This window comes from Heliangelus exortis, chromosome Z (genome assembly GCF_036169615.1).
Source record: "Heliangelus exortis chromosome Z, bHelExo1.hap1, whole genome shotgun sequence".
Lineage (NCBI taxonomy): Eukaryota > Metazoa > Chordata > Aves > Apodiformes > Trochilidae > Heliangelus > Heliangelus exortis.
In genome coordinates, this window is record NC_092454.1 from 22,636,363 (window position 1) to 22,648,911 (window position 12,549).

The window sequence follows — 12,549 nt, forward strand, 5'->3', positions numbered from 1 at the left end:
TAATAACATCCTGCTTGCAGTAGTAATTTATGCCACAAGGTCAGGCAGAAATTATAGTTTGCCTGTGCATTTCTCCCATCAGTTCAAGTGACTTTTTTCAGAAGCTTTCAGCCACGACAATTGGAAAGCAAGGGTTATGCTGGTAACAAACAGCCTGAGAACGTAAATCCTTGATTCCTTCGTACAATAATCCTTGCCGTGTGCTTGTCAATGAGGGGAGGCTGAGTGGTTCAAGAGGCAGACCACCAGGCTAAATGTGCCTGCAAGATTCCTCTAAAGGTCAGTCACTGACAGCACGCACACACAGGGTGGATTAACCCCTCTGCAAATGGAGGCAAAGTCTTCCTAGCATGCCCTGAGACACCCTGCTATAGTCACATGAAAATGCTACAGATTACTACTATGATATTCACATGTTGAAACCAGACATGTTTGTCTGCACTGCACTAAACCCTCAAGTAAAGCATTCTGTACTGGACACTGTTACTTGTGTAGAACCACTACTGCAGCAGGAAACAAGTGTCTTTAAAAATTAAACATTAATGGACTCTTTTAAACAGTGGTATTTCTCTGGGGCTTAAAAGATAACTTGTAATTTGAACTCAAGGGATTTGAGCAATTAAGGTTGCTAACTTTCTGAGCAGACATCTTTGACATTAAGACTTTGCAGCATGTCAGTACATGATGGGTCTGCCAAGACCACTGTTTCAAGTTTTCATATAGGGACTTGTATTCTTAGAAAGGCATCTAAACCAGGAAAATTCTCGGCCAAGTGTTTGTTTTACAGGATTATTGCCGCTATTTTCAAACCATGCATAGAGAGTGAACTGGAGTCTGATGAGACAGCTTACAGAGCATAGTGTTTGGAGAACAAAGAAGGAATCAGTGTCTGGCTCTCTTTTACAAAGAAAAATGAAGCAAATGCCTGATTTCTAAACCACTAACACATAAAAGGTGCGGACTTAAGAGAATAAGAGCCATGAACTCCCCAAGGAGGCTATGGTAGTTTTAAAATACATGCTGAGACTGTTAAACAAAATATTGAGCAGCTAAGTAGCTGCTACATTACACTGCAAAAGCCTATTCAGTACCTACCCTACATACAGACTCATGTTACAGAATTATATTTCTTTCTGGTTGCTTCCCTAACCTCATTAAGTACAACAGCGGATTTATTATTGTGTATAATGTCCGTCCAAGCTTTCACAAACACATCCATCAGCCACTTACGGAGCTCAGTGCGTTTGCTGACCCATCAGATGACACAACTAAATACAAAGCTTTAAAACACACCAGAAAGAATGTAGCCATATCCCAACAAAGAGGTTAAATCAAATTAGCATAGCAAATACATGTAACTCCTTTCTACCAAGCTTGCGCTTTTTTTTTTTTTTTTGTAAAGAAAGTTGGAAGTTACACCATATTTTCCAAATTTCAGAAGAAAATCAGTGTACATGCATGTAAGTAATACAATTACAGAATTAAATAATATGTGCTTTAATACTGAACCCTGTGGTAGACAATTGGTTGCCCAGAGAGCAAACTGAGTGGAAGCCCCATTCCTGGAAGTTTTTAAGACCAGGCTGGAGAGGGCTCTTAGCAACCTGATCTAGTGGGATGTGTCCCTCCCCATGGCAGGGGGGCTGAAACCAGATGATCCTAAAATTCCCTTCTAGCCCAGAAAATTCTATGATTCTACAATGAAAATTAATTGTTCTAAAAAGCATAGAGGTTCTCAGCAAATCTGAAGTAAAAGTTGGCATTAAGGAATTGTAAATCTTAAAATCCACAAAGACCCAACGTCAGTATTTACCTGGATGGATGGATGGATGGATGGATGGATGGATGGATGGATTATGCTCTGTCAGAATGTTTTTCACCTGAAAAAGGCAGATATATGCCACAAATATTTTAACAGAAGAGGAAAAATTAAGAACAAAACCAAGAAGATGTGTTTGGGTGGTATTTAGGGAGAGATGCGGTATGAACTGGACAAAGGCAGGTACTAACATTTATTTCAGATGTCAGAAAATTCAGAGAAAAGTGGCTGAATCTACCATGATGGATATATGTTTGAAGAAATCAAGTACCTCACTCTTGTTTTTACTTTCTGTGTTATTACAGCCACACCTCTTGCCTTCTCTTGTCTTTTGTCTATCCAAAATCGCTTTTAAGACTACATTACTAGTAATATTTAAATCGGATCTTTGCTGTGTTTTAGTTTTTCTGCTTTGTCTTTGGTAGCAGTCTCTGACTCCCTCTTCTTACCTCTATGACATGAGATCTTCTGATGGGAGGTGGTAATATCTAACTGTCCTTAAGAGTCACTCTCCACTATCTTCCTGATGCCACCGGTAAGAGCAATTTCTTCTCTTCATTTTCTTGTGCAATTATGGTGATCAGCTATATAAAAGTCCCATTTTCACAACTGTTTAATGATCAGAAATAGAAAAATCCTAAGATAAGAATAATTTTTTTTAAGAATGTGTTATACACATTCAGGTCTACATATATGTATGGATTTACGGCTATCTGAATATAAGCAAGATTTTGCATATATTTTCTTTGTACCACAAGTGTGGGGAAAAACAACCACCAACAACTGCTAAATTTTTGCAGCTTTTCTGTGTCCTCAGTACAGGCTTTCCTGGCCAGAAAACATAGTTGCTGATTAGAGTGTCCTAGCTGTGATTTACTCTTTCCACTTCATTCCCTGGCTTATGGAGTAAATATCCTTCAATGAGCACTGCAGTTCTCACACACATTCCTGTTACTCTGGCATTCAGCCATTTGTTTTACAGACATGAAAAGCACAAGTCTCGTAGTAACAAGTCTACTCTCTTGTTCAATTTTCACAGTTACTTACACAGATGATCTTGATAGTTTCTGGTTATTTAATCTATTTCCTCAAAAAAAATGCAGTCACTATATATACACTTAGTAAATTAAATCTAGTTGTCACTGTGAAGCAACAAACTAGAGGAGGGAATGAGATGCAGTGCACTCAAGCAAATTATCTGAATAACAGATATTATCTGAATAAATTTTGGATAACAGAATGATTTGGCTTGGAAGGGACCTTAAGAATCATTTGGTTCCAACCTCCCAGCCATGGGCAGGGACATCTCCCATGAGACCAAATTGCTCAAGGTCCCATCCAACCTGGTCTTGAACACTCCAGGGAGGGGGAAGCCACAACTTCTCTGAGCAACCTCTTTCAGTGCTTCACCACCTTCACATTCTTCTTAATGTCTAACCTAAATCTCCCTTCTTTCAGTTTACAGGATCCCTTCTCCTACCACTACATGCAAAAATCACGCCTCCCCCTCCCCACCCCCAGCTTTCCTGTAGCCCCCTTCAGGTACTGGAAGGCTGTTGTAAGGTCTGTCCAGAGTCTACTCTTCTCCAGGCTGAACCACCCCAACTCTCTCAGCCTAACTTCATAGCAGAGGTGCTCCAGCCCTCTGATCAACTCCAGGGCACTTCTCTGGATTCACTCCACCAGCTCCATGTCCTTGCTGTGTTGAGGTCTCTACAGATGATGTCTTCAAAACATGCATGAAAAACCACAACCTTCCCAGGTAGAGGGAGACGTTTTCCCAAGAAATACTACATTTATAAAAAAACACAGCCATTATTTAAAAAGAAAAAAAAAAAAAAAAAAGCTTTTGGAGATGTATTTTTGTTTCCTATTTATGTATTTTCCAATTCCAGAAAGTATTTTTCTTACAACTCTCTCCAAAGCCTCATGTTCAAGATTAAAATTACAATCCAGTATCAAGCAGAAATGGCAAACTACTTCTCCTGCAGTCTAGGAGCGAAACTTTACCACATTTTGATATTGTGTGACCTGACAGGGCAGTGTCTCCTATACGGACCCACAACATTCTAAGTGTGCCCAACAGAATCTACAGGTACAAACCAATTTCTTTTGCACAGATTACTCTAGCAGTTTGCCCCCCCCTAGTGACTAATGTCATAGACAGATTTTTACTTCAGGACATGTCAGTAAGTTTGGAGCACAGATGCCATTCTGCATCATACTGTGATCTGAAAGAATGGCTCACATCATGGATAAACATCTTTTGCCTTTATTTCTTCTATCAATCCCAGTTCATTACACGGACTACAAATTGTTGCATTCTAAATAATAAAGAAATTACTGGTTTCAAAAATTGTCTGTAATACAGTTATCAGAGCCTGTGTGAAAAAGGTGTTCCTCACTAGCTTCAAACCTATAAAATAAGTATCACAGTGTATACTATACTATTTTTATTTTTTTTTTTTGAAATGGAGAACAGGAATTCCTCTTTCCCTCACTGAGGCTGAGACATTTTTATGCCATCCTGCCACTAAGAAAGTTTTTAAATATTTTTTTCAGTAGTTTTTCAATATAGACCATATCTGCCTTCTAGTTATCTTGATTCTGCATGATCCTTATAGAGATAAACCACTGTGAACCAAAAGCCTGTTCCTTACTTAAACTAGTATCTGGGATATAGTTACAGCAGGACAAAAGTCAGGGATGGCTGGCAAACCTCTGTGAGAAGCTAAATACTCAGGCTGTTAAGCTGGCTGTGCATAAGCCCCATCCCCCTCAAGCTACATTAAGATGTTTCAGAGACTAAAACAGATATTGCTATGAGCAGATGGCTTGCTTGCTTGCCTTGTCTCTCGGATTCATCTTCCCACTGAAAAACGCAAAAGAAGAACCAAAATTCTAAACTCCAAAATACTGTAAAACTTCCTAATTTTTCACCTATTAAGAAATTATACTGGGTATTGTGAAGATCATATGGTCAGCACTTTCCAAAAAAAGCAGGATACCCTGCAACACTTAAAATTCTTGTTTTAGTATAACTTGGACTATAAAAATAGTTTTCTGCACATCATTTCCAAGGCTTTCATTGTTGGGATTGCTTTTCAAGTTTCTTCACTCTGCCACTCTACCCCAGACTTGCATGTATCTCTTGCCTTCAATCCCACTGAGGCTACTGAGTAAAGAAACTAATGGGGTGCCTCACTGTTCCAGTTGGAGGCCTAGATGCTATCCAGCAATATGGGGAACAGATCTGTCCTTCTTTCAGTATGTTTCTTACAAATCAGCTGGCAACTCTTAGCTGGTAATTGCAGCCTAGGAACCTTGCAACAGCCAGGGCTCCAACTTGCTAGTCCTGTTCCCGTAGCATACATCTGCCCCTGTGCCACCACTTTTGTTTGTTTTTTGTTTGTTTTTTTTTTGTTTTTTTGTTTGTTGTGGTTTTGTTTTGTTTTTTTGGGTTTTTTTTTTTTTTTTTTTTTTTTTTTTGGTTAGGACTTTGTTCTAGTCCTTTTGCTTCATTTTGTGTGTCTACCAGATTTGTTCTTTGAAGTAAGACTTCACAGCAGATAAGCCCAGTACTCATAACGGGAAAAAACTCACCTACAGCCTTTATAGGTGTTAGGATCAGTACCACTGCTACACTTGTACACTTGCTTTGTTTGTTTAAAAATAAAGAAATAAAAAAAAGGTACAGAAACTTCCAGAAAAAAACATAAGAAACTTAAGTTCTCCAGAGTGAAAATCTGATTTCAACTTGAGAAGATGAAGCAACTCCTACACCTGACAGTTACATGTGGTTTAGACTACAGTAAAACATATGTGACACTGCCTAACTTCTACAGAGGTGCAAGACATTCACTGGCATCAAGGCATCAGTGAGAATGGCAGGAGGACCCAACACAGGGACACATTTCTGTGACATAACAGGAGAAGGAGAACCCATACAATATAGCATCCTGTCTGTAACAACTGCAACACCAAACCTTCCCAAGAAGCTACCAGAGGACAACTGAATGATACAATAAGGTGTAACAACTGCTCGCCACCTGAGGAGGGCAGTAAATTTTACACGGCTTGGAAGATTTTAACTTTAAAGCATGTCAACATAAAGAAAGTAGTGTGATACCAAAACCCACTGGTATTATGCAATTTAGTTTGGCTTTCAACCCACACTTTACTCATTTTTCATGCTGTGGATAGTGTTTTCTGATCAGGAGGTCTGACTGCAGAAAGCTCCAGGTCCTCTTAAAAAACACTAAGCACAAGGCTGCATGTAAAGTGTAATTTTACAAAAAAGCACATCAAACAACTGAGTGCTAGTCCAAGGCAGCACCGCAAAGCTGTTCAGTATGAACAGTCCTCATGAGTCCTCCCATGCATTTACAAAATCACCGCCCTCCCATAAATCATTTTATTTTTGCTATGCACTGAACCTTGAGCCACTTTCCATGAGAGCAATGGCCTACCTTTTTGCACTGTGGACTTCAATAAATTGCTTTGTATGTCTGTATAGCCACTAACTTAAGTCTTTTGTTCATATTTTTCCTCTTTTGTTGGCTTTCAGAAAACAGTAATGACAGTTTCTGTCAAAGTAAAAGTAAATAATTTTATTTTCCAGTGCTAGGTTTTTATAGTGGAAATGTCTTTTTTTATAGGAGTTGCAATGCAAGACATGCCTATCTCATTCTTCCTTGAAGATATTTTGGATTACTAGACAAACATGAGGAAGTTACAATTCATCACACTGAATGGTGCTGCCAACCATTTTTCCCTCCTCAGCTGAACAAGTTACTTCTAGGCAGAAACCACCATTTCCACAACAGCCCATTGTGTTATCAGGCTCCCTGTGCCTGCAGAAGCTGGTAAAACACAGGCAGGAATAAAACAGCCTGATATGCTTACCTGCACTATTACTAAGAATAATCTAGGAAACAAATGCCTGTTTCTGTACATACTGCCCATTTTGCATTTTTAAATTCCTGGCAATGGGCTGGTATTGCAAGCCAGACTCCCAGAACAGCCACTTAATCCCACTTGCCTGTTGCATGCATCAGACATAAGCAGAAGCTCTGCTGAAGTCCACCCTTCTGTCTACCCAGCACTCCCTGTAGCTCTCTTCCAGTTATCCCAGCCCTCACAGCTGGCTGTAGCAGATGCAAGCCCAGACTTCAGTTACTAGTTATATTACTAATACAAGTTCTTTTGGTCTAAGGGTTCCCCGAGGGCTCAGGTCACTGTAGTGGGACATACTATGGCTTCTGAACAATGGATGACATCCTTTGCCTGTGTGCAGTGTGTAAGGGAAGGAGGACAAAAGCCTGAGTAGGAAAGGTTTATTTGGAGGGGGACACTAAAGACATGCTGCTCTGAAATAAGGATCAGCAGTGGGGAAAGATGTGGCAGTTTCACTGAAAATCTTGAGTAAAGAAGTCAAAATTTATTATCCAGCTCCTTTCCCTAATCTCTCTATGCCTCTTGCCACTGTAATGTTTATTTATTTATTACTAGCATTCCTTAACTGAGAAAGCTAAGAATACTTGGGATTGGATTCTAAGGCTTGTCTGCATCTATTTCTAGGTGGTAACACTCAGGGTTTCAACCTGAATTCCAGCAAAAGAGACAGGGCACTCACCCTAACATGGTCCTAAATTTTTTTTTTTTTCCCATCGCCACATCCTTTTCTCACTCCCCATCTCTTCTTTCCCCACAAACTTTCTGGTTATTCCGGACTAGCTTGTGGACAACTTTTGAAGGATAATGAGACAAAGCTTCCCCAGGCAGCTCCTTTTCTTTCTGCCAACCTGGCAATGATCATGGTCAGAACAATGCTAAGTATCTCCTTTCTTTTTTACTACATGGTATGAACAGGGAAGTCTGGCTTCCCACAGAAACAATATGGCTTGGTAAAGAAATACAGATGCTGACGTCTGACAAGAATTAACTTGAAGGGTGGCTCCCCCTAGAGGGGTGTGGGGATGGCATTGGCCGAATCTGTTCAAAGAGATTTATTTACACCTTTTGTCAATCCAGGACATGGCTTAAACTGCATGTGTTTTCACACTTAAGCACCACAATGCATTGGTAGAATTAGTACCTACTTATATGCTGAAATATTTCAAATTAAGTGCCTAGAAGCTCATTTTAACACTAAAAATTAAGTTCTAGATTTTCTTTAATTGTCCTAAATTAGGGCACTTTATACAATGACATTTTGTAACCAAATGCCCGACATACAAATTTACTTCTTACCTTAAATCCTGTAAGATGATGCTTGCACCATGAGAATTCAATTTAGCTTCAAAAAAGGCAAAAGGACAAAGAATTACATGTCAGTCCTTTAAAGCCAGGAGTAATCTCTAAAAATCACTAAATACTTTGTTCAGCAGCAACCCTCTTTCGCACAGTATATATTACTGACATTGTGGTCCCTTTAGCACAGAAACAGTGAAACTTTCAGAAATACCTTTCTCTGCAAGCACCTATGATTTCTGCAGGAAATGTATTGCTATTTCCAACAGCAGCAGTTTTAACCAGATCAAGTCAGTGCCTGAGGACTTTGGCCCTTCTTCTGGGCCCCCAATCCTTTCTCATGCTTGTTTTATGACATAAGGCACAAACCCAATGCACTGGATGCTCCTTCCACACAGCACATCTCATCATGCCCTCTCAGACTCAGCACTATGTCTGCACGCTTTGTAGGAGATAAGTGCATTCAAAAAATGTAAGAGATGTGACACCTGATGAACCCTGATTTTTTTATTTTTAGCTAACTATTTTGTCAGCAGATGGTGAGGACCAAGACAGTGCTAGGACCACTCTCTGTCAAATACAAATCCAAAGTCTTTGTTAAACAAAAAATCTTAAGAGAACAAATTAAGTCAGATCCAATCTGCTACTGAACCCTGCCATCTTTACATTGCACTCAAGAGTTACTGTTCAGCAGCTGTAGGATGAAGCTCAGGGGAAAATGCCCAAAGTTAAATTCTTGTCTACTCCCAAGCCCATGTTTTCCCCAGGAAACATTCAAAAAATAGCTCTCACCGTTTCCATTGCAATGAGGAGAGTTGCTAATATCACATGAATTTTAGCCCTGACCCACACAATAAATCCCTGTCTCATTATTCACTCACACAAGTAAACATTAGCTGAATTCAACTGTTATTCCGAACCAGGTAAGGTCAGGCTAAAAATGACTGGCTTAAGTGGAAAATGATGTAAATATTGCTTAGGTTCATGCTGGGGTTTAGTAATTAATTCCTCTTCGTGTAAAGCTTGTGTAGATTAATTCTTTGGCAAACGGGAGCAGTTTGTAAACATGTGGCTCACAGTGGTTCAGTCAGCATAAATCTTAAGCAAGACTGTGACCAAGCAGCTTCTCTGAACCAGAGCTTGCATGACAGAAAACACAGACAGCACCTGTTGGCAACGGAGTGGAGAGCCTGAAATCTACAGGGCAAATCTATAGAGCCAGGGATGAAGAGTGAAGAGCAAAATGCTTTTAGTTATTAAAGGGAAACAGTGTTTCTACAGATAGCTTAACTAAAATGCTGTTTCATCCATTGTTGCTAACAAGCAAATTATTTGCCCGCTTCCAGAGTATTTGATTCTTTCAGCTTTTGCAGTTGAGACTGCACTCAAGTATAAGCTCATTAAAATACCACATTTAAGAGTCCTTAGCATTGACGGAAAGACAGCTGTTTGTCAGAAAGTTAAAAAAATACATTAAAACCACTTTCAAATCAAAATAAGTGGAAAATTAAATCTATTTCATTTTTCAGTAACTTCGTATTTTATTCAAGAGTTTAGCAACATTGGTTACATCTGTCTTACAGTTGCTAACAAGAATTTCATTAGAAGCTCAATGAATATTACTACTTTTTTTAAGATTTCAGTTTTGAAAGAAAGAAACAGAGATACTATCTTACCCTGAATACCTCTGTTTTGTTGCATTTGTAATTTGACCTGAAATAATTCAGACACATTTACATTAATTTATTTTTGCTTATTCATCTGCATAAATAGTCAAGATTAAAATTTACTTACTCTCTCTTCCTATGTGATACATCTCAAACTTCTCACCCCATGAAGCTTCTCAGGAGTGCTCTTTGTAAGATAAGTTCAAAGGGAATTTTGGCTGAAGGAAGGGAAGGTTTCTACATTTTCTTCCCTAGATTCAGTGTTTGTCGGTACAACAAGGAAACTGCAAATTCCTTGGGGTAAATTCAAATCTTCTAATGTTTTATTTAGCAGTGAATAAGCTGATAATGCTTTGTAAATAAATGAAAATTAGCTTGTATGTGATGCTTTGCAAAGTGTGCCTCAAAAAATGAATTTACGCGTAAAACACATGCTTTCTTTTATTCTATGACTGTGTCATCACCGCGTGTGTTTCTGAAGGTGCCATTTAACAAGCCCTTCTCCTTCACTGAAAAGTGATTTTGTATTATTTTCTCTTGTAGTGTTTTAGTTGGCAATAGCTGATCTTTTGATGTCTAGTGACAAGGCAACTGGTTTTTCAAAGATACCATTTTTACAAAAAGACAATATTTTTAAAGAAAAATTACTCAAAATTCAGCTCCTTCCCCTTTTTTCACCCTTCAGACAAAAGAAGCTAAACATATTCTCACTGCACTTTCCTTGACACAGGATGATATACTAATGTGAGAATAAAGAGTTTATATTTCTCAGCAGGAACAAAATGTAGACTCTGTGGTTTTCTTTAATATTTGCATAAAGATTTCCCTCTGAGCTTGAATTCTGAAGGGCAAGAGTCTTTCATCAAACTCCCAAGACTTGCACTCTTGAGATCACTCCAGATGTGATAAGAACATGGGAATACCCTCAGTTAAATAAAACCAGTGGTAGTTCCTTACACTAACTAGTTTTACATGTGTACGTGTTAGGCAAGACCGCATGCAATAGAGACCTGATGGTCCCATTGCTTTTCCATCAGCAAACACAAGAATGGTTTTAGTCGTTGTCAAGTGAACTTGGCACTGACCAAAAAAATCAAACCTGACATAAAGACCCAGGAATGGAAAATAATTGCTGTCAACAAAGCATATAAAATCCATTTCGTATTTAGTAATTTTCAAGGAAATCACTGAAATATTTCACTAGTGAAGAAAAAACACAAGACAGAAATGAATCAAAACAGTTCAGGTAAAATTTGACTGGACAGCATTATTCCCCCATATCCAAATCCAAAAGAAATACTGAAAATAAAAATAGTAAGAACAAGAGTAAAAAGTAAACTAGGTGTTAGCCTTAATGAGAAATAAGGGCCATGGAAGCTTGAAGCAAGTGATGATCTCAGTTGGGATTTTAATCTCTGTGTTACTGTGAATTCTGTATTGAAATCAACCCTGAGATGCAGATTTTTGTGCACGCCGAAGATAAGCTTGGTTCAGGACTGTGATAGTGAAACAGCTGGATGATAACATGTCAGAATGCACTGGTACTCTTAGAGCTTCATCATACTATTTATTATACTATTGTCTAAGTTTTACCATTGTTATCTTTTTCTTCAGGGGTTACATGTACAGTATATTTAGAGCTCTCTGGAGTGGTGAATCTCCTAGCCAGACATCACAGCCAGACTCTGGACCCCTATCTCTAAGATAATATCAGTTGCCATCACAGAATCATGGCATGGTTTGGGTTGGACAGGACTTTAAAGATCATCTAGTTACAACCTCAGTGCATAGGAAGGGACAAAATGTTCATCCAAAGTTGTCTACAGCTGCCGGAATTTTGAGTGTGGTCTTACTAATCTAGAAAATTGCATCCAGCTGTAGCAAGTCCCAGATTCTTGAGAAAAGTATCTTACTTGCATTGTGGACAGCTCTAAGAGACATAAGAAGAAATAGGTAGCTGTCCATTTTGAATGGCCTTGAAACAGCTCAATCAGGTTCCATGCTCATAGTTCACATGAGTACACTCCAGTTCACAATCATGCAACAAATTACTTATGTTACTTTGTCCAGAATGAAATTAAAAAATCGTACATATTTATATCCAAAAGGACAACATTCATCAACAGCAAATACTTGATTCCAGAAGCAATGTATAATGAATATGAATTCTTTTGAAGTTCATTTATCACTTGAAAAGTAACTTTTGCCTTCTGAAGATAAAGCATGTCTCTCAAGGCTAGTATGTGTAGGGACAGAGAAGTGGGTCATTACCTCACCGCCAACATGCTCTGGTTTAGAGTTCGTCCTACGTGTAAGGATATGAAGAGACTTGGGCCAAATTCCATAAGGTCAAGTCCCAGTAGGTCTAAGGGTAGAATGATTATGATATTCCTCCAGCCACACTTTTAAAACAGTCCCTTAAATTCATATAAATCTCAACAAAATGAATGCACACATACCACTTTGCACATCATAAAGCATCACTGATGGCACAGAAAGCATCCAGGAGCATAGAAATGCTAGAACTTGGCTAAGAATATTGGCTCTGTTGCAGGCAAACCTACATGAAGTTAATTGCTGCCAAAGGACAAAATAACTCAAAAAAAGAGCTCCAAGTCTTGCCTCAGGGGCCACAAAATTCTGGGGCTTGTGGAGAAGTTATGAATAGCCAGAAGGAAAAGCTAAGATAAAAATATTATCTGCCTTCAGCAATGCCTTATACCAACCTCCTTCACCTTCCAAAACATTCTTAGAAAAAAAGTAATTAAAGATTCTCCTCTGTATCTCCTGAGCAGGACAAGACTTGCCCTC